The following is a 24,000-nucleotide window of genomic DNA, read 5'->3' on the forward strand; positions in this document are numbered from 1 at the left end:
AATGACATATCAACACAACACTAAATTAAAGTGCACTTTTTGTACAGAACGCCACTACAAAAGTTTAAAACACATAAAGTGCACTTTTGTGCATGATGTCACACAAGATATTTAAAAAAGTGTCAAATAAAAATGAGCTGCATAAGAGGAAAGGAAACAGTGTATGTCCTTCGCTATGTGGTAGGTTCCTGCAGACGTTATCTCCTTCTGTTGTTGACTATTTTTTCCGTACGGAGTTGATGTGGAAATGGTTGCCTCCGCATTTTTTTTGTGTGGCACAGAACGGAGATGTTGACATGCGGAGTTTCAAGCACTCTTAATTCTCTAGCGGGTGACTTTTCAAATGATGCTACATATTAGCAGTAATGCTACTTTTTGTAGCAACGCTTTTGCCCCACACTTGACAAATTACGTTTTTCTGTTCGACATATTCCCCCCCTTTAAGCCAAACCCCCGCCAGACGATGGACCCCCTGCTGTTTTTCTTGGGAATTAATTCTTCCTTCATTTGTTACCAGATTCGCACCTTCTTTCTGTCGTATTAGGAAACATAGAAGCTAACACTTAGCATGGACTATGGCATGGCACAAACAAGACTTACTTGGCAAGGCATGAGCTAAACAAACAGCATAAACTTTGGCATTGCCTGAAACAAACAATGAGGCCAGGACTACTGCCTGGCAAAGACAGGCTTAAATAATGTCTCTTGATTAGAGCCAGGTGAGCGTCTCGAACACCAGCTGCGGGTGAAACAAATACGTAACCATGGCAACGAAACCAAACAAGAGTGCGCAAAAAACAGGAACTAATAGAGTCCAAAACTAACAGAACATAACAAACACCACGGATCATGACAAAGTAATGTAAAGTTCTTACTTATATCTGTCAGTAAACTCGCCATGACAGCTTTAAAACATACCGGTGTGGTGAGTTTACATTATTCACCCAAGGAACTGTAGTTATTACAGAGTTCCGGTCGGACGTTTTTTTCACGGGACACATTGTGTTGTTTCCGGATGAGGAGATGCTGCTCCGTTATTGATTGAAGTAAAATCTGAATGTCATTAAAACAGTTAGCTCCATCTTTTGACACTTCTTCCACTCCCGTCCTTGCACGCTACACCGCTACAAGAAAAATGACGGGGGAAAAGACGCTGCCACCGAAGGTGAGCCACATAAATAAGATCCGCCCACAAAACGCCACATCCTGAAGTAGCTGTCAGAAGATGGTCTGTGACACATAATCTATGCAACATTTTGACCAAAGTTAACCATTACATGTTATGTAGACTTCAAGAAAGTGTTTTACATTTCAAAAAAATAATAATAATATGACCGGTTTAATGCGCCCTGTACTCCGGTGCGCCTTATATATGGAAAAAGATCAAAAATAGACCATTCAGGCTTAAATATAGTGTCTTGATTGGACACAGGTGAGTCCCAAAAAACCGAGGCAGGTGAATATAATACGTAACTATGGAAACCAACTGAGAAGTGCACAAACAGGAACGGAAGGAGTCCCAAACCAACAGAAAAACACAAGTGACCCGAAAAACCCAAACAGAATGTGATCCGTGCAGTGGATCATAACAAATCTGATCAATCAATCAATCAATGTTTATTTATATAGCCCCAAATCACAAATGTCTCAAAGGACTGCACAAATCATTACGACTACAACATCCTCGGAAGAACCCACAAAAATGATCAAACTTTTCCAGCCAAACTCCCTCTACTTTGGTGAGATGGGACAAGTCCATTGATATTTCCATATTATTGTCCATTCTTCCTCTTATTTAGTTATCCCTCCTTCCTTCTCCCATTTTAATATATGAAGTGACATGAACTTCAAATGTTTTAAGTAGTTCTGAAATCCTTTTTCTGACCTTGACAACTTTGACCCCACCCTTGGTGAAAATCTCTCGTAATGTGTCCCGAATGTTTGAGCTGTCAGAAAAATATTAATCTACAGGCGGAATAATAATAAAACATTAACATTAAATCCATATTAGCATATGTAGTGAAATGACTGCCAAACTCTTTTTTTACTCACGTCCAACCATTCGCAAATTAAATTAATATTTTCTTCAATTAAAAAAAAAACCTTCACGATGATGAAAACAATTTTCAGCAAGTAAGGAAAATGATTAGCACCTCGGAAAAATAATTTTCTGTAAGTAAAATAATTATATACAAGTGAAAAAAAATGATTTGTTTCCATAAAAAAAAAATTATTTTTTTCCATTAAAAAAAACGAGTCGCTCGTATAGGCAGCACAGTGGTAGAGGGGTTAGTGCATGTGCCTCACAATACAAAGGTCTTGGGTTCAATCACGGGATCTTTAAGTGTGGAGGTTGCATGTTCTCCCCGTGACTGCGTGGGTTCTCTCCGGGTTATCCGGCTTCCTCCAACCTCCAAAAACATGCACCTGGGCATAGGCCCCTCCCACCTCCAAAGACATGCACCTGGGGATAAGCCCCTCCCACCTCTAAAGACATGCATGTGGGGATAAGCTCCTCCCACCTCCAAAGACATGCACCTGGGGATAGGCCCCTCTCACCTCCAAAGACATGCACCTGGGGATAGGCCCCTCCCACCTCCAAAGACATGCATGTGGGGATAAGCTCCTCCCACCTCCAAAGACATGCACCTGGGGATAAGCCCCTCCCAACTCCAAACACATGCACCTGGGGATAAGCCCCTCCCACCGCCAAACACATGCACCTGGGGATAAGCCCCTCCCACCTCCAAAGACATGCACCTGGGGATAAGCTCCTCCCACCTCCAAAGACATGCACCTGGAGATAGGCCCCTCCCACTTCCAAAGACATGCACCTGGGGATAGGTTGATTGGCAACACTAAAATGGTCCCTAGTGTGTGAATGTTGTCTGTCTATCTGTGTTGGCCCTGCGATGAGGTATCGACTTGTCCAGGGTGTACCCCGCCTTCCGCCCGATTGTACCTGAGATAGGCGCCAGCGCCCCCCGCGACCCCGAAAGGGAATAAGCGGTAGAAAATGGATGGATGGATACATATATACACACACACACACATACATATACATGTATACATGTATACATATGCTTATTCAATAACATGTCTGCCCTGTTTTTGATGAATACTTTGGCCCGTTGCGCTACTGTTTTTTAATGTTGGTGATTACAGTGCAGAACTTGAAGAGCCAAGTGATTTCTGAGTTGGAAGTTGGTGGAAAAAGTTTGCCAAACACTGGTCTAGACATACAATCAAGGGTAATAAGGCCTTGTCCTCCATAGTTTGCCAGACAGGCCGGTCCTGCACTGTCACCTCCACGACAGCGACAAAAAAAAAAAGTGCTGCTTCTGATCCGCCACTTTAAACGTAATCGTATTCCGTGCTGATGTAACGTGAGGAGTCACCACGGTGTGACCTGTTGTGCCACAAAGCTGCAGTCGCGCATGCGTGTGATTGCATCGCTTGGTGCAGCACACAATATGTCCGTTCCTAAATACGTCACAAGTGAAAGCCCTTTGCTAAAGAAAGTGAAAAACTATTCAATTCCAGACAGAAGGAAAAGCTTTCGCCACCTCTTTGCTGCCACTCATCACCATCATTGTCTTTAATAAATGTAAAGGTGATGTTAAATGTTTTATTTGTCCATTTATTTGACTTTTTGCATCATTTTCTGTTTATAAAACTAATTATCCTCTATAATAAAGTGTTTTCTGTTACTATTCTGGGTGTCCAGAACAAATTATTTGAATTTACATTATTTGCTGGAGGAAAAAAAGTTTCCATTTTCAAACATTTTCGAATTTAACTAATCCTGGGTAGCAGATTAATCACAAAAAACAGAAATGTACCACCGTACGAAATGCAAAATTCATTTTTTATTAGAAATGAGTACCGTTCACATTTGAAATGATACTGTACTGTCAGGAGTGTAACAGTACGTGTACTTGTAGTGAACCGTTTCGGTACGGGGGTTTCAGTTCGGTTCGGAGGTGTACCGAATGAGTTTCCACACGGACATATTAAGTAGCGTAGCGCACGTTTTGTAAACAATGCACACCGAGGCACAACACACGGCATGCTAGCAGCGACCGGGCTACGATAGACTGACCATATCTCCTCTTTTGCGGGGCTGTCCGGGTGGAGTTTCTTAAATGCCTCAAATGTCCAGCATTTTAAGTTAGGGTTGCGTGTATTTTCAATGTACGTTCGGGGTTAAAAACAAAACAAATTGTGCACGCAGCAGCATTCCTGAGGGAGGGGGCAGAGACAGAGAGGCTCTGGTTTTTAATCCATAGATTTATCAGATTTTATTTTCTATAGCAGGGGTGTCAAAAGTGTGCCCCGGAGGCCATTTGCGGCCCACAGCTAATGTTTTAAAAGGCCCACGGCACATTCTAAAAATACTATTAAAATAAACAAAAACATAACAAAAATGAAATAAAAAAGCTTAAAAGTTAAATGTAATTTAGAAAAAGTTGCAATGTTGACTAATAAAACAAAGCTGTTGTTTTTCTTTCAAACTGTCATTGCTCAAGACATAATATTGAATCAAAATCAATGTTATTATGAATTATTGACCTATCCAAGGTTCCCACTACCGCACATCAAATATTCCACTAAGAAAAATATTTTTGGTGGAAGATTTTGCAAATTTGGTAATTAAATAACCAAACAATTTTTACTGTACCGAAAATTAACCAAACCGAAATCTTTGTGTACCGTTACACTCCTATGTACTGTACTGTTATATCTTCTTTGATGTGACATTTCTGAGTCTCAATGACCGTTGCAAGTCCAAGATGTTAAATGGCAGCGGTGTATAGTTCATTGTGTGCGAGTCAGTTCAGTCGGTTGTTGCGCCCTAAAAAGTGTTAATACTGTAAGTATTGCACTTGTTGCACACCGACTGAAAACAATGTTCAGCAAGTAAGAAAAAGGATTCCCACTTTGGAAACTATTTTCGGTAGGTAAAATTAAATATTTAAGAGTAAAAATAAAAAAAAAGTTTTTGTCTTAGGAAAAACATTTGCAAATTGAAAAACAATTTTCAGCAGGTAAAAAAAACACAGAAGAAAAACATTTCTGTAAGTAAAATGTTTGTGAGTAAAAAAACACATTTCTTGAATAAAAAAAAAGATTTGTAAGTATGAAAATAAATTTTCAGCAAGTAAGAAAAACGATTCCCACATAATAAAACAATGTTCTGTAAGTGAAAAAAATAATAATTAAGTGATGTTATGGATTTTTCTATAGAATGTTTTAAGTGTTCCTTGTATCGTATTTTTCGGACTATAAGGTGAACTTAAAATCCTTTCATTTTCTCAAAATTCGACAGTGCGCCTTATAACCCAATGCGCCTAATGTACAGGACAATCTTGGTTGTGCGTACCGACCTCGAAGCTATTTTATTTGGTACGTGGTGAAATGATAAGTTTGACCAGTAGATGGCAGTCACACATAACAGATACTTGGAGACTGCAATATGCTGGCGGTCACACATAAGAGATACGTGTCGACTGCAATATGACTCAAGTAAACCACATCTGTATTTGGGATCTGTATGAGTCCTGAAAATTTGTGCGCATCCGCCTTTGTAGTCCTTGTCGACAACATAGTCGATAAGCTTCTTCTTTTTCTCTATCTTCTTGTTATGGGACATTCATCCTTCACTTTTATCATTTCTAATATAAAGTAGTGTCAAGTTCTTACTTATATCTGTCTGTAAATTCGCCATGAAAGCGCTAAAAGATACCGGTGTAGTGAGTTTACATTATTCACCCAAGGAAATTTAATTATTAGAAAGTTCCAGTTTTTCACGGGACACATTTCCGCTCTTATTGTTGTTTCCGGACGAGGAGATGCTGCTCAGTTATTGATTGAAGTAAAGTCTGAATGTAATTAAAACACTTAGCTCCATCTTTTGACACTTCTTCCACTCCCGTCCTTGCACGCTACACCGCTACAACAAAGATGACGGGGAGAAGACGCTGTCGAAGGTGAGCAACGTAATAAATAAGACCGCCCACAAAACGGTGCATCCGGAAGCGACTGTCAGAAAGCGGCTTGAAGATGGTCTGTAAAACATCATCTATGCAACATTTTGACCGAAGAACCACCATTACATGTTATGCAGACCACAAGGAAGTATTTTACATTTAGAAAAAATATATAATATGACCCCTTTAATGCACCCGGTGCGCCTTTTGTATGAAAATACACCTGACTAGACTCGCTCATCAGCAGTGCTCATTATAATCCGGTGCACCACATGGTCCGGAAAATACGGTAAGTTTAACCTCAAAAAGCACATGATTACAACATTCAGAATAATATTTTGATGTTTTACTCGTTTTTCACAGACTTAAAAGCAGACTCTAAAAGGCAGTAAACGCACAAAATTTGAGCCTATTGTCAAATAACTTTTGATTGATTGATTGACTGACGGATTGACTGATTGATTGATTGATACTTTTATTAGTAGATTGCACAGTTCAGTACATATTCTGTACAATTGACCACTAAATGGTAACACCCCAATAAGTTTTTCAGCTTGTTCAAGTCGGGGTCTACGTAAATCAATTCATGGTAAAACTAATATCAAAGAACGAATAAAAGTTATAATTAACTATAATTACAGAAAGGAACACCACCAAAAGCTTCCTTTTTCGCATGAATTGCAGCAAATCCCTGAAGGGACTGTACGATTAAAGTAGTCACATGCTTCGGTTTTTCTTGTAGTTCTTTGGGAGCTGACAACAGTTGGCCCAAAACCACTAGCTATCAGCTGTTCCATCAGAAGATGAGTGCAAGTAAGTCATGGTCAGGCCTTGACAAAAATCTGCATTCTGTTGGAACACATATGATCCACGTTTGCAATGCATTGTCAACAACAAGTACTCTGGAATGCCCTCCCGGTAACAGTTCGAGATGCTACCTCAGTAGAAGCATTTAAGTCTCACCTTAAAACTCATCTGTATACTCTAGCCTTTAAATAGACCTCCTTTTTAGACCAGTTGATCTGCCGCTTCTTTTCTTTTTTCTCCTATGTCCCCCCCTCCCTTGTGGAGGGGGTCCTGTCCGATGACCATGGATGAAGTACTGGCTGTCCAGAGTCGAGACCCAGGATGGACCGCTCGTCGGGACCCAGGATGGACCGCTCGCCTGTGTATCGGTTGGGGACATCTCTACGCTGCTGATCCGCCTCCGCTTGAGATGGTTTCCTGTGGACGGGACTCTCGTTGCTGTCTTGGATCCGCTTTGAACTGAACTCTTGCGCCTGTGTTGGAGCCACTATGGATTGAACTTTCACAGTATCATGTTAGACCCGCTCGACATCCATTGCTTTCGGTCCCCTAGAGAGGGGGGTTGCCCACATCTGAGGTCCTCTCCAAGGTTTCTCATAGTCAGCATTGTCACTGGCGTCCCACTGGATGTGAATTCTCCCTGCCCACTGGGTGTGAGTTTTCCTTGCCCTTTTGTGGGTTCTTCCGAGGATGTTGTAGTCGTAATGATTTGTGCAGTCCTTTGAGACATTTGTGATTTGGGGCTATATAAATAAACATTGATTGATTGATTGATTGATCCACGTTTGCAATGCATTGTCAACAACAACAAGAACAACAAAAATAACCAATAGGTGCTCAGGGCCCACTGCATACCTCGCTCTCCCTTCTATTATTATTTCTTCTTAATACGTGAGTACAAACACCAGTAAACTCAAGCTCTCTGCACTCCGGTCACGGCTCAGGTTTGAAGAGAGCCATTACCTGGCGTAGTCCCACGAGCCGATTTGATATGACGGATGTGCAATTTCCTATGTCTCCACACCGACTGCTAATTCCAATAACCATCAATAAGGCAAGTCTCACTTCAGTGGTGGACAGCATAGACCCGGATAGTCCCACTTTTTAAGATGACCTGGCACTCCAGCATCACGGCCGGCTTTGCCGTAGACGGACTGATGCCGTGTTTGTGCAGAGCTAATACAAAAAGCTAGTACATAAAAGCCGTAGTAGTGTTCTTAGGTTTGGTTGAAATCAGCACTTCAGTCGTCAACAATTGCATCGTCAGAGAAATGGACATTGAAGCAGTGTAGGTCTGACTTGGTAGGACATGTACAGCCAGCAGTGAACATACTGAGCTCAGAAAGCATAAGAAAAAGTATCGTATTTCCTTGAATTGCCGCCAGGGCGCTAATTAATTTAAAACTTCTTCTCACTCCGGCGTTTACCAAAGGCATGCGGTAAATTTAGGCCTGCGCTAAAAAAATTTAGTGTGATGTAAGGATACCATCATGAAAAGCACATTTAATAAAAAAAACATTATTATGGTCTTACCTTTACTTATAAATGAAGTCCATGTGCAGCTCCTTCTGATCAAAAGCAGTGATAACTTGTTTATAGAAGTCTTCCTTATCTTTCTTCAGTTTTAAAAGTCTCTCTGTCTCGATGGAGATCTTCCTTTATTACCTCCTGCTTCCATTGAAAGTCCAGTTTAGAAAACTTTTTTATTTTAGATATGTAATTCTCCATGTTAAAAGTGCAAGCGAGAGGAAAAAATAAACGCTCGCTGCTCACTCTTGCTGCTTGTTGTCACTTCTTCTGCAGCCGAGTAGTCGCAAGAAGGATCACTAGCGCCCTCTACCACCAGGAGGCGGGAGTCATTTAATGACTCATATTTGACACACGCAGCTACAGTATATAAATAAAATATGGCTGCTTACTATTTCTTTTTAGCATATTCAATAGCTTGGACCTTAAATCCTACTGAATAGCTCTTAATCTTCTTCCCTTTATGCGATTTCAAATTATTGAAATCAGCCTCCTCCATTTTGAAAATGATGACAGGTGAAGTGTCACTCGTGACGTGACGAGTTTGACCCGGTGGAAATTCTAGGCATATGCTAATTATTTTGCGAAACGAGTTTGACCCGGCGGAAATTCTAGACATGCGCAAATCAAAATAATATTTTGCGAAAGGAGTTTGACCCGGCGTTAATCCTGAGCTGGCGGTAATGCTAAGCAGTTGCTAATTATTTAGCGAAACGAGTTTGACCTGCCAGTAATTCTAGGCAGGCGCATACTATATACCTGGCCGCAATTCAAGGAAATAAGGTATATACATTTAATTATTTACATTTGATTATTTACAAGTCTGGATAGGTGGGATGTGGATGGAGGAGGGTGTTAGTCAAGGGTTGAAGTTGCCTGGAGGTGTTCTTTTAGTGCGGTTTTGAAGTAATATAGAGATGCACTTACTTTTACACCTGTTGGGAGTGCATTCCACATTGATGTGGCATAGAAAGAGAATGAGTTAAGACCTTTGTTGGATGGGAATCTGGGTTTAACGTGGTTTGTGGTGCTCCCCCTGGTGTTGTGGTTATGGCGGTCATTTACGTTAAGGAAGTAATTTGACATGTACTTCGGTATCAAGGAGGTATAGCGGATTTTATAGACTAGGCTCAGTGCAAGTTGTTTTACTCTGTCCTCCACCCTGAGCCAGCCCACTTTGGAGAGGTGGGTTGGATTGAGGTGTGATCTGGGGTGGAAGTCTGAAAGTAACCGGACTAGCTTATTCTGGGATGTTTGGAGTCTAGATTTGAGGGTGTTGGAGGTGCTGGGGTACCAGGAGGTGCAAGCGTAATCGAAGAAGGGTTGAACGAGAGTTCCCGCTTGAATCTTCAAGGTGCTTTTGTTGACCAGAGAGGAGATTCTGTAGATAAATCTTGTTTGTTGGTTGATCTTCTTGATTACTTTGGTTGCCATTTTATCACAGGAAAGATTAGCTTCTAGAATGGAACCTAGGTAAGTGAGGTAGGTAGACCTTTAATCCCAGGAACACCATTTCTGCCGTCAAGCATGGTGGTGGTAACTTTTATAAACAGAATTTCTAGGTGCAGTCAAGGCGTTGAGGGGATCCGGTTAGGTGGCTGCAGGATTAGGTCTCTGCTTTTTGCAGATGATTTGGTCCTGATGGCTTCATCTGACCAAGATCTTCAGCTCTCACTGGATCGGTTCGCAGCCGAGTGTGAAGCGACTGGGATGGGGAATCAGCACCTCCAAGTCTGAGTCCATGGTTCTCGTCCGGAAAAGGGTGGAGTGCCATACCTCAAGTGGAAGAGTTCAAGTACCTGGGAGTCTTGTTCACGAGTGAGGGAAGAGTGAATCGCGAGATCGACAGGCGGATCGGTGCGGCGTCTTCAGTAATGCGGACGTTGTACCGATCCATTGTGGTGAAGAAGGAGCTGAGCTGGAAGGCAAAGCTCTCAATTTACCGGTCGATCTACGTTCCCATCCTCACCTATGGTCATGAGCTTTGGGTCATGACCGAAAGGACAAGATCACGGGTACAAGCGGCCCAAATGAGTTTCCTCCGCCGGGTGGCGGGTCTCTTCCTTAGAGATAGGGTGAGAAGCTCTGCCATCCGGGAGGAACTCAGAGTAAAGCCACTGCTCCTCCACATGGAGAGGAGCCAGATGAGGTGGTTTGGGAATTTGGTCAGGATGCCACCCAAACACCTCCCTAGGGAAGTGTTTAGGGGACGTCCGACCGGTAGGAGGCCACGGGGAAGACCCAGGACACGTTGGGAAGACTTTGTCTCCCGGCTGGCCTGGGAACGACTCAGAATCCCCTCGGAAGAGCTGGACGAGAGTACATTTTGGACTTCCCTGCTTAGGTTGCTGCCCCCGCGACCCGACCTTGGATAAGTGGAAGAAGATGGATGGATTTAACACATGGTAAAAATGCCCCTCTGCCAACTTTTGTGCAATGTGTTTGCTGCCATTATATTCCAAGTTAATGATTATTAGCAAAAACAAATTACGTTTCTCAGTTCAAAAATTAAATATCTTGTCTTTGCAGTCTATTTAACTGAATAGAAGTTGAAAAGGATTTGCAAATCATTGTATTCTGTTTTTATCTATGAAGTACACAAGGTGCCAACCTTACAGGTTTTGCTGTTTCCTTAAAATGCGCATTGCGGCTATGAAGTGTGTTTTATCTAATCACTTGATTAATGGAACACAACAATCAATAGATTCCTCGATTACCAAGATAAACAATGGCTGCAGCTCTATTTAACACACACATTTTGGAAGAACACTCTCTGACAATGTCGTACTGTCCAGGCCGTGCTGCGTGGTTTCACTACATTAGGAACAGTATGGCTGCTATAATAACTTCATGGGCTTACCCTCAAAGTAATAACGATTTAATAGCATCATTTGCCACTTGTTTTGCGCTGCTGAGAAAACCGCATCCTTCAAACCATCGGAACTTTGCTCATTTGCTTAGAGAACAAAGGAGAGCCGCAGAAAACGACAATGGACAACCGGAAAAAGTTGCCCACACTTGCAGGCCCGCTTTCATTCCCGTCGGAGGATGATCGGCAGAGTAGAACAAGAAGAACGCTGCACCGATGTTGCAAATGTTTGTTCTTTTACTTTCGGAGAGAGCTGGCGGGAGGAACTTCTCCTCTTCCCGTGTTCAAGGCGGAGAAGATCAATGCAATTAAGATGGTAACACTCTCCCAATTTATGCACCTCCTCCAATCAATTACATCCTTTTGTACTGCGACCGACCCCGTTCTTTGGGAGCCATCAGTCAATTAAAACGGCAGCGGGAGGATTTGGGCGCCCTAAATACTGCGAGGGTGTGGAGCGGTCTGTCTCCATTACACACGCTGAGAAACACTCGCTGATAATGATCATTGAACTCCGGAATGGAACAGGCCTGGTGTTTAAAGAACACCCCTAACTACGTGGTTCGATAACCAATCTGGAATAGACTGTATTCGATCCAATATGGTACTTTTGAACAATGGTGATGTTATCAACCAGCATTTCAAAATTACAAACCCTGTTTCCATATGAGTTGGGAAATTGTGTTAGATGTAAATATAAACTGAAGACAATGACTTGCAAATCCTTTTCAAGCCATATTCAGTTGAATATGCTACAAAGACAACATATTTGATGTTCAAACTGACAAGCGTTTTTTTGTTGTTGCAAATAATCATTAACTTTAGAATTTGATCCCAGCATCACGTGACAAAGAAGTTGGGAAAGGTGGCAATAAATACCGATAAAGTTGAGGAATGCTCATCAAACATTTATATGGAACATCCCACAGGTGTGCAAGCTAATTGAAAACAGGTGGGTGCCATGATTGGCTATAAAAACAGCTTCCATGAAATGCTAAGTAATTCACAAACAAGGATGGGGAGAGGGTCACCACTTTGTAAGCAAATTGTCGAACAGTTTTAGAACAACATTTCTCAACGAGCTATTGGAAGGAATTTAGGGATTTTACCATCTACGGTCCGTAAAATCATCAAAAGGTTCAGAGAATCTGGAGAAATCACTGCACGTAAGCCATGATATACGGACCTTTGATCCTCAGGCGGTACTGCATCAAAAACTGACATCAATGTGTAAAGGATATCACCACATGGGCTCAGGAACACTTCCTAAAACCACTGTCAGTAACTACAGTTGGTCACTACATCTGTAAGTGCAAGTTAAAACTTTGCTATGCAAAGCAAAACCCATTTATCAACAACACCCAGAAACGCCGCCGGCTTCGCTGGGTCATAACTCATCTAAGATGGACTGATGCAAAGTGGAAAAGTGTTCTGTGGTCTGACGAGTCCACATTTCAAATTATATTTGGAAACTGTGGACGTGGTGTCCTCCGGAACAAAGAGGAAAATAACCATTCGGATTGTTATAGGCGCAAAGTGTAAAAGCCAGCATGTGTGATGGTATCGGGGTGTATTAGTGCCCAAGGCATGGGTAACTTACACATCTGTGAAGGCACCATTAATGCTGAATAGTACCTACAGGTTTTGGAGCAACCTATGTTGTCATCCAAGCAAAGTTATCATGGACGCCCCTGTTTATTTCAGCAAATTAATGCCAAGTCACGTGTTACAACAGCGTGACTTCGTAGTAAAAGATTGCGGGTACGTTCCTGGCCCGCCTGTAGTCCAGACCTGTCTCCCCTCAAAAATGTGTGCCGCATTATGAAGCATTAAATAAGAACAGCGGAGACCCCGGACTGTTGAACGACTGAAGCTCTACATAAAACAACAATGGGAAAAAAATCCACTTTCAAAGCTTCAACAATTAGTTTCCTCAGTTCCCAAACGTTTATTGAGTGTTGTTAAAAGAAAAGGTGATGTAACACAGTGGTGAACATGCCCTTTCCCAACTACTTTGGCACGTGTTGCAGCCATGAAATTCTAATTAAGTTTATGAGTTTGAACATGAAATATGTTGTCTTTGTAGTGCATTAAACTGAATATGGGTTGAAAAGGATTCGCAAATCATTGTATTCCGTTTATATTTACATCTAACACAATTTCCCAACTCATATGAAAACAGTATGGGCCTTAAATCCTACTGAATAGCTCTTAATCTTCTTCCTTTTATGCGATTTCAAATGATTGAAATCAGCCTCCTCCATTTTGAAAATGATTACAGGTGAAGTGTCACTCGTGACGTGACGAGTTTGACCCTGTGGAAATTCTAGACATGCGCTAATAAAAATAATATTTTGCGAAACGAGTTTGACCCGCCGTAAATCCTGAGCCGGCGGTAATGCTAAGCATGCGCTAATTATTTTGCAAAACCAGTTTGACCAGTCAGTAGTTCTAGGCAGGCGGCATTTCAAGGAAATACGGTAAATACCACCCAAAAAGTGCAGTTCCGATCCTATAGCTCAGGGGCAATATGCTGTCATGATTAAAACATGATTCTGAAATGTCCCTTAAGGAAATTGAGTAGGAGACCCCTGTTGCAGGTTCTATTTGTCCAATGCTTTTGTTCATATCACGCGGCTCCGATTTCTTCAGCGTCCCCCCCGGCAAGTGTCCCTAAAAAGGCAAAACAGGGACGATCTCCTGACCTACTCTCTATGCGAAACACCGATTTCAACATCCGTGGATGCAAATGATTGAATATTCATTGCAGCACGCCAACCGTGCGTGTAGAGTGTGTTGCGGCGAGGCGTTTTTTTTTTGGAGTGTCACGGCGGGGGCTTTCACTCACACGCTGACCTCCAACAGGTGCAATGATGCTCGTGTTAATGGAAACTGGTGGAGTAAGTAATAATATACTCCTCTTTCTATCAAATGAACAGTTTGCAACCATCATGGCATGTTCAAATATCTTATGCATACAAACGATGCACTCAGAATACAGAACTAACAAACACCTGACTGGAAAAGATCATCAGGACTCCTCTTCCTCCTATCCAGGAGATGGCAAAAAGCCGCTGCCTGACCAGGGCTCAGAAAATCTGCAAAGACTCCTCCCACCTCCACCAAGGACTTTTTTCACTGCTGGACTCTAGAAAGAGGTTCCGCAGCCTCCGAAGCAGAACCACCAGGTTCTGTAACAGCTTCTTCCCCTCTGGCCGTAAGATTCTTGATTGCATCATAATTATCCGCTGGAATAAAAAGACAATATAACATCCATCCATAAAAGTGGATGCATATGAAAAAGTGCAATACCGTATTTCCTTGAATTGCCGCCGAGGCCTTAAATAATTTAAAACTTCTTCTCACTCCGGCGTTTACCAAAGGCATGCGGTAAATTTAGGCCTGCGCTTATAAATTTGAGTGTGATGTAAGGATACCATCATGAAAATCACATTTAACAAAAAAAACGTTATTATGGTCTTACTTTTATTTATAAATGAAGTCCATGCGCAGCTCCTTCTGATCAAAAGCATCGATAACTTGTTTATAGAAGTCTTCCTTATCTTTCTTCAGTTTTAAAAGTCTCTCAGTCTCGATGGAGATCTTCCTTTATTACCTCCTACTTTTATTGAAAGTCCAGTTTAGAAAACTGTTTTATTTTAGATATGTAATCCTCCATGTTAAAAGTGCAAGCGAGAGGAAAAAATAAATATTTGCTGCTTGTTGTCACTTCTTCTGCAGCCGAGTAGTCGCAAGAAGGATCACTAGCGCCCTCTACCACCAGGAGGCGGGAGTCATTTAATGACTCATATTTGACACACGCAGCTACGGTATATGAATAAAACATAGCTGCTTACTGTTCTTTTAGCATATTCAATAGCTTGGACCTTAAATCCTACTGAATAGCTCTTAATCTTCTTCCCTTTATGCGATTTCAAATGATTGAAATCAGCCTCCTCCATTTTGAAAATGATGACAGGTGAAGTGTCACTCGTGACGTGACGAGTTTGACCCGGCGGAAATTCTAGGCATATGCTAATTATTTAGCGAAACGAGTTTGACCCGGCGGAAATTCTAGACATGCGCTAATAAAAATAATATTTTGCGAAACAGCCGGCAGTAATGCTAAGCATGCGCTAATTGTTTTGCGAAACGAGTTTGACCCGGCAGTAATTCTAGGCAGGCGCATACTATATACCCGGCGGCAATTCAAGTAAATACGGTATATTCATCTGTACAGTAATCTATTTATTTATATATGCACCTTATTGCTATTTTATCCTGCACTACCATGAGCTACTGCAACAAACTTTTGTTCTTATCTGTACTGTAAAGTTCAAGTTTGAATGACAATAAAAAAGGAAGTCTAAGTCTAACAACACCCAAATAGGCTTGATGTAACCATCAAAACCCCTAAAGGCTTAGTGGCCACATGCGTGGACAGCACTTTTTAGCTCTTATTTCCAAAATTGTGTACACTACTGAATTGGGGTCTTATGGCCACTTATGTGGACACTTATACTGCCATCTAGTGGTGTCAGAAGAGTATAACATACAATGAAATTTGAAAAAAAAAAAGTGTAAAAATAAGAATTTGCATGCCACTAAACATGAAGCACACATTTTGTCACTGATGGACTAAGTACATCATATAAAAAGATGATTCTTAGTTTTTTTTTATTCTAATTAGAGTCCAATAAGCCCAAATAGCAGAGAGAAATAAAAAAAGCATGTGAACAAACAGCTTGGGCCTTAAGAACTAGGGTTGATCATGTCTGCAGTACTCCTGTCACCCTGCAGGGGGAAACAGCGAGGCAGCAATGGGGCGAGTAGAAGAAGACTTCATTCAACACTGAAACTAAAGAAAATAAAAAGTACAGTATTTTTCGGACTATATGGTGCACTTAAACTGCTTTAATTTTCTGAAAAATCGACAGTGCGCCTTATGAGATTGGTGGGGTTTGGTGGTAGCGGGGGTGTATATCGTAGCGTCCCAGAAGAGTTAGTGCTGCAAGGAGTTCTGGGTATTTGTTCTGTTGTGTTACGGTGAGGATGTTCTCCCGAAAGTGTATGTCATTCTTGTTTGGTGTGGGTTCACACTGTGGCGCATATTTGTAACAGTGTTTAGGTTGTTTATACGGCCACCCTCATTGTGACCTGTACGGCTGTTGACCAAGTCTGCCTTGCATTCACTTCTTTGTATGTAAAAGCTGCATGTACAAAACCCTTTTCCATATGAGTTGGTAAATTGTGTTAGATGTAAATATAAACGGAACACAATGATTTGCATATCCTTTTCAACCCGTATTGAATTGAATGCACTACAAAAACAAGATATTTGATTTTCAAACTCATAAACTTAATTTTTTTGGGCAAATAATTATCTTAAAATTTCATGGCTGCAACACGTGCCAGAGTAGTTGGGAAAGGGCATGTTCACCACTGTGTTACATCACCTTTTCTTTTAACAACACTCAATAAACGTTTGGGAACTGAGGAGACACATTTTTGAAGCTTTTCAGGTGGAATTATTTCCCATTCTTGCTTGATGTACAGCTTAAGTTGTTCAACAGTCCGGGGTCTCTGTTGTCGTATTTTAGGCTTCAACATTTTCAGTGGGAGACAGGTCTGGACTGCAGGCAGGCCAGTGTAGGACCCGGACTCTTTAACTATGACGCCACGCTGTTGTAACACGTGGTGTGGCATTGTTTTGCTGAAATAAGCAGGGGCGTCCCTGATAACGTTGCTTGGATGACAACCTATGTTGCTCCAAAACCTGTATGGACCTTTCAGCATTAATGGTGCCTTCACAGATGTGTAAGTTACCCATGCCTTGGCCACTAATGCACCCCCATACCATCACACATGCTGGCTTTTGAACTTTGCACCTAGGTTATTTTCCTCTTTGTTCTGGAAGACACCACATCCTCTGTTTCCAAATATAATTTGAAATGTGGACTCGTCAGACCACAGAACACCAATCCACTTTGCATCAGTCCATCTTAGATGAGCTCGGGCCCAGAGAAGCCGGCGGCGTTTCAGGATATTGTTGATAAATGCGTTTGGCTTTGCATAGTAGAGTTTTAACTTGCACTTACAGATGTAGCGACCAACTGTAGTTACTGACAGTGGTTTTAGGAAGTGTTCCTGAGCCCATGTGGTGATATCCTTTACACACCGATGTCGGTTTTTGATGCTGTACCGCCTGAGGGATCAAAGGTCTGTAATATCATCGCTTATGTGCAGTGATTTCTCCAGATTATCTGAACTTTTGATGATTTTACAGACCGTAGATGGTAAAATCACTAAATTTCTTGCAATAATTCGTTAAGAAATGTTGTTCTAAAACTGTTTGACAGTTTGCTTACAAAGTGGTGACCCTCACCCCTTCCTTGTTTGTAAATTACTTAGCATTTCATGGAAGCTGCTTTTATAGCCAATCATGGCACCCACCTGTTCCCAATTAGCCTGCACACCTGTGGGATGTTCCAAATAAGTGTTTGATGAGCATTCCTGAACTTTATCAGTAGTTATTGCCACCATTCCCAACTTCTTTGTCACGTGATCCTGGCATCAAATTCTAAAGTTAATGATTATTTGCAAAAAGAAAACATTTTTATGAGTTTGAACATCAAATATGTTGTCTTTGTAGCATATTCAACTGAATATGGCTTGAAAAGGATTTGCAAATCATTGTCTTCAGTTTATATTTACATCTAACACAATTTCCCAACTCATATGGAAACAGGGTTTGTAATTGTTGTGTTGAAATGCTGGATGACAACATCACCATTGTTCAACAGTACCATATTGGATCGAATACAGTCTATTCCAGATTGGTTATCGAACCACGTAGTTAGGGGTGTTCTTTAAACACCAGGCCTGTTCCATTCCGGAGTTCAATGATCATTATCAGCGGGTGTAATGGAGACAGACCGCTCCACACCCTCGCAGTATTTAGGGCGCCCAAATCCTCCCGCTGCCGTTTTAATTCCCAACTCATATGGAAACGGGGTTTGTATATGTAGGTGTAATTACTAACTATACCTATAAGACAGATTTGTTTTAAATGTGTATATAGCATTTTTTAGCCTCTTAAATGAAAATAAATGCATCATTGCAGATTATGCAAATGATATGATGATCACACCCCCTGCACCACCACAGGTATGTTGGCAATCTGTAGGAAACTCTCTCCGGACTGGTCATATTGCATCTGTGAGACACCCCATGGCTGTCAAGTAGCGCAATTCGAACCTAAAGTCGTGCAACGTGCGCAGAAACATAAGAAGAAAGACAATCGTCATCCCGTTGCAGAACTTGGAAGCGGGTGTTGACGCTCGCAGACGTTCGCTGTTGTCGGCCGAGGGCTGATTGAGTTCAAACATAATCTGATTTCATTCAACGACTGCAGCTGCAACTTGCAAATATCAGTCTTATCAGTCTGGGCACTTCATATGAAATTTTACCGCAAGAGCGAAAGTGAATGGAATATTTTTTAGGTGGATAGTCTTGATGCTTTATATTAAACCGACCGACACCTTCACGTACATTCTGGTCCAGGTCGGCAGACTTCTTTCACGATGCCAGATTGCAATGTTTTTTTCACGATGACAGAGGTCAGCCACTTTGCTGAATTCAATTAAATATGACACACCTGCTCTGACAGTTTCGTTTTAAAGAGATACATTCTTGAAAGCAAACATCATTTGTTGTTTTTTTCTGCAACAACATGAGAACAATGTACTGCATGGCTAATGTACCGCATTTGTGTGTACATTCTAGTTTTCATCAATAGCCCGTTTTATTAACCGTTTTTTTTTTTATACACAGCTTGATTGGTATTCATATGATAGACCTTAACTAATGGACTCTTCATGTCTAAAAATAACAGCGAGGTAAGGGAACTTACAGCAATTGCTCCCTCTGAGTGTTACTTCCATAACTGTCATTTAAATCTTGCTGTTATGGAGACCACTGCGCTAAATGATGCACTGATCGCATGCAAATATCAATTAAACCCAAAATAAGCGTAAGGTGTTAGGATCCAAATATGGTTTAAAAGAATCACCTGTGCTGAATTGGACGGTTGCTGAACAGGTTGCTGAGGTAAAGTTACTTAATATTAACGTTGGCAGTATGATCAATAAAAATCGTCAAACTCATCAAGTATTACCAAAAGTTCTGTTCAGTTTATTTCGAACATGCATTCAATACAATTACGATGTAACGTATCACATATTTGCAGTGGTTTAGTTACAGGAGGTCCGAAAAGAAGTAGGAATTTTCATTATAGCAATGTTATCCCATTTCCATGTCCTCCGTAACAGAACAGTGAATAAATCAATTATAAATAATAATTAGGGCTGGGCAACGATTAAAAATTTTAATCGAAGTTAATCGCACTTTTTCTCTGATTAATCGCGATTAACTGCATTGTATACGCAAAGCCCAATAATGAATTCAAAAGTAGTGTGTAGTGCACCTTTATTGGAATATTCTCCCACATGAACAAAAGCGCCAAAACATTTGTTGTGCAAACACAATTTAAATCAGTCCTTGTTAAACAGTAGCAGTTAAATAGCATCTTTGATGAAAATCAACTCCAAAAATGTAAATACAAACATTTAAGCTTATTGCCACTGCCAGGGTATTTAAGTTATCCTGTTTGTTATGGAAAATAAATATAATCTACATACAAATCTCTGAGCCACAATCATAACATCTGAACAGGCAATTTCTGAGGTAACAGCAGGAAAAAAAGGGATTTTATGTTTAAAAAACCTATATTATAGGTAGTGGGCTGTTTTAAGGAATTTTTGATCAAATTATCCGTAGTAGCAATATTAATAATGTTGTGTTTATTCTGCGTAGTGCACTTAAAATAATTATGACCATATCTAGGAATTGATATGATGGGAATTTTCCGATTGTTTGCTTGGTGCTTTGATAAACTGAAGGCATCATATACATGGTACTATATTGTGATGTTATGAGCCAGGGAAAAAAAGAACTACCCTACCCAGCATGCAACAGGAGTGAGGAGCATGTATAGGTTGTGTCGCCATGACGGCATCTTGTATGTTGTGATATGCACGCTCTGAAAGCAAACGTTAAGAAGTCAGCCAACACTCCTGGTCTGCATTATTCATAAATAGACAGACAACACATATACTCCGCTGCTTCACAGGCCGCTGGATGTAGCCGGCAAAGTATTCCCATGCTAGCTAGCCGCTCTAGCAAGCACGCCTCATTCAGTCCAAAACGGCCCGATCTATCCACATTCAGAATTGTCTGGCGGTCGTAAGTGATCCCGGAGTGACCACGCTGTAAGCCAGCCAGGACATTTGCAGAATTGTCCGGTATTTTTGCCAAATGTTCCATCTTTACCAAGAGCCCTTCGAAGCCGAAGCTTATCCGGGCGACGCCATCTTGTTAAGAAAAGGCGTTAACAAAATAAAAGCATGTAAACAACATACTCAAATGTGCGATAAAATAATTGTCGGCGTTAATAGATTGATGAGTTAACGCGTAATTAACGCATTAATTTGCCCACCCCTAATAATAATATAACATAGTAGTGAATTAAGTGAATTATATTTATATAGCGCTTTTTCTCTAGTGACTTAAAGCGCTTTACATAGTGAAACCCAATATCTAAGTTACATTTAAAGCAGTGTGGGTGGCACTGGGAGCAGGTGGGTAAAGTGTCTTGCCTAAGGACACAACAGCAGTGACTGGGCTGGCAAAAGCAGGGATCGAACCTGGAACTCTCAAGTTGCTGACACGGCTGCTCTGCCAACCGAGCTATAAACAAATATTAAAACACACAAATAATCATTATGTCCAAAAACAAAAAAAAGTTCAAAATATTCATCATAATTTTTCTTCTTTGTACTTTGTGAACACTTGTAGCTTGAAGAGTCTCCTAAACTGGATCATATTGGTGCTTTTTTTTAAATGTATTTGGTTAATCTATTCCATAATTTATTTCCACATACTAATGCTAAAGGTTTTAAGTGTTGTACGAGATTTTCCTCCAAAGATATATTTCTTGTTGTTCATTCTTGGGTAGCAGGTTAAAGTTTGCTTTGTACATCATTTTAGTTGTTTGTAGATGCACCAAATTATTGAATTTTAATTATTTTTGATTCAACAAATAAAGGGTTTGTATGTTGTCTTTATCCAGCATTATGTATTATTCTATTATTTTTGTAACACGGTTTTGTTGTTGTTTCCCCATATTTCTACACAATAACTCAAAAATGGTAACACTAGCGAGCAGTAGAGAATATGAAGTGTTTTGGTTTTAGAACATATTTTTTATTATTAATTATTGACGCGTTTCTTGCTACTTAATGTTGTATATTTTTTACATGAGATTTCCAGTTCATTTTATCACTTATTATTACACCCAAATAATGTTCTTTTACCCTTTCAATGTCTACTCGGTCTTTTAGTATTTGAGTTTGACTTTCGCTTCTATTGTTAACAAATATCATTATTTTTGTTTTACTGAGATCCAAATTCTGCACATGGCTAATTTAATACCAAGTCTGTGGTGTGGACGGACTTAATTATAGCCGAGAAAGACACGTGGACATCGATCTGCAAAACATGCAATGTGGAAAATCAAGAAAGGGTTCTTCTGCGGAGAAGTTCTCCTTATGGATTTCAGGTTTAATAACCTGAAATCCAACTATTCTGTATTCAGTATTTAGCCTCCAGTATCATCTTTATTTGATGTTGTTGTAATATCCGTGGTAAATAAATATTGTTTTATTCTATGAGAGATAAATACCAACTTTTGCAACTCCAATACCTTGATTTTAGTGAAGTAAGAACAAAGTCATAGCAAAAAATATAAAAGTATTAATAATCAGAATAATATCTTCTTTCAATGATTTGGTTTCTGGCGTTGGTTTTGAGCCTGGTTTTTTTCATATTGGTGCATCCTTAGTAGATACACAATCAATACAGTAGACTTGAATAGAAATCCCATTGAACTTAATTCGTACCAATTCTAAATTGATTCATAATTTTCAAAAATCAATTAAAAAGAGAATACTTCTTTAAAAAGACGTTGAAGGAGCTTTTTCGAAACTATTTTGAGTAAGTACGTAAGATGTTTACGGACTTAGATTGGTCGGATCTAGTCTAGTGGCTGGTGTCAATACCTCAGAAGGCTTAATCGGTTAATGCTCATAGACGTAGATTGGTCAGATCTAGTCTGAGACTTAGATTGGTCGGATCTAGTCTAGTGGCTGGTGTCAATACCTCAGTAGGCTTCATCAGTTCATGCTCATAGACGTAGATTGGTCAGGTCTAGTCTGAGACTTAGATTGGTCAGATCTAGTCTAGTGGCTGGTGTCAATACCTCAGTAGGCTTAATCAGTTAATGCTCATAGATGTAGATTGGTCAGGTCTAGTCTGAGACTTAGATTGGTCGGATCTAGTCTGAGACTTAGATTGGTCGGATCTAGTGTAGTGGCTGGTGTCAATACCTCAGTAGGCTTCATCAGTTCATGCTCAAAGACTTAAATTGGTCAGATCTAGTCTGAGACTTAGATAGGTCAAATCTAATCTAGCGGCTGGTGCCAATACCTCAATAGGCTTCATCAGTTCATGCTCAAAGACTTAAATTGGTCAGATCTAGTCTGAGACTTAGATAGGTCAAATCTAATCTAGCGGCTGGTGCCAATACCTCAATAGGCTTCATCAGTTCATGCTCATAGACTTAGATTGGTCAGATCTAGTCTTAGACTTGGATTGGTCGGATCAGTTCATTCTCATAGACTTAAATTGGTCAAATTTAGTCTTTAAATTAGATTGGTCAGATCTAATTTAGCGGCTGGTGCCAATACCTCAGTAGACTTTATCAGTTCTTGCTCAAACTTAAATTGGTCAGATCTTGTCTTAGAGTTAGACTGTTCGGATCCAGTCTAACGACTGATGCCAAAATCTCAAATATTTACACTCCAAAACCAGCAGAGTGTGCCTGGGCAAGGATGGTTGAGGAAAAACATCTGCTATGATGCAAAAAAGACAATCCTACTGTCAAAGCCAACGACAGTCATTGAATTGTATTTTCTCCTTGCTAAAATTGAGGTATTGTGTGGCAGAACGATCGCTGCGGATCGAATTCTACCAGTCCAAAATAGTCTGAGTCTCCCACCTTAGAATTCCATTCGGTTGTAAACAAATAGCACAAATGGCCACAGAAGGTGACCAGAGTGTTTCCAACTCCTGTTATTTGTTGGAGGCTAAACTGCAGACTCTTTTAGGAATGCTTGAAAGGATGGTAAGTAACTAAGTAGGTACATTTTATTTATAAAGCGATAAAAGCTCAGATAAAATCACAAAGTGCTGTACAGAAAATAGATTAATTAAAACAACAATAAAAGGGGCAATAACATTAACAAGATAAAAAGAGAATAAAAAAAATACTTAAAAGACCTATTCCAGAGTCTAGGGCAGTGGTTCTTAACCTGGGTTCAATCGAACCCTGGGGTTTCGGTGAGTCGGCCTCAGAGGTTCAGCGTAGCTTCAGCTCCAGATGTCAAGACACACCCTAATCATCGTGTAAATAAAAACTTCTACCTATCGCCGTATTATTGATACACCCCAACACAATGTTCCCTCTAATTGTCCATCGAATTCACAGTTGAGTAATTTGTTGTGCGTTCATGCATTGTGTTGGTTTTTTTTCTTTGAACAAGATGATGTTCATGCACGGTTCATTTTGTCCAACAGTAAAACAAACATGTAACTTTGTTTTCGAATTTGAGAAAAAAAAACATTTTTATT

The 24,000-nt window shown here is 40.5% G+C and overlaps 1 protein-coding gene across 5 annotated transcripts in view; it reads right to left on the minus strand.

Annotated features, from left to right (window-relative positions):
* LOC133542827 (ephrin type-A receptor 6-like) overlaps window positions 1-24,000 on the minus strand; it is a 223,251-nt gene that overhangs the window by 188,118 nt on the left and 11,133 nt on the right. The gene's annotated exons all lie outside the window — the stretch shown is intronic.

This window comes from Nerophis ophidion, linkage group LG25 (assembly GCF_033978795.1).
Source record: "Nerophis ophidion isolate RoL-2023_Sa linkage group LG25, RoL_Noph_v1.0, whole genome shotgun sequence".
NCBI lineage: Eukaryota > Metazoa > Chordata > Actinopteri > Syngnathiformes > Syngnathidae > Nerophis > Nerophis ophidion.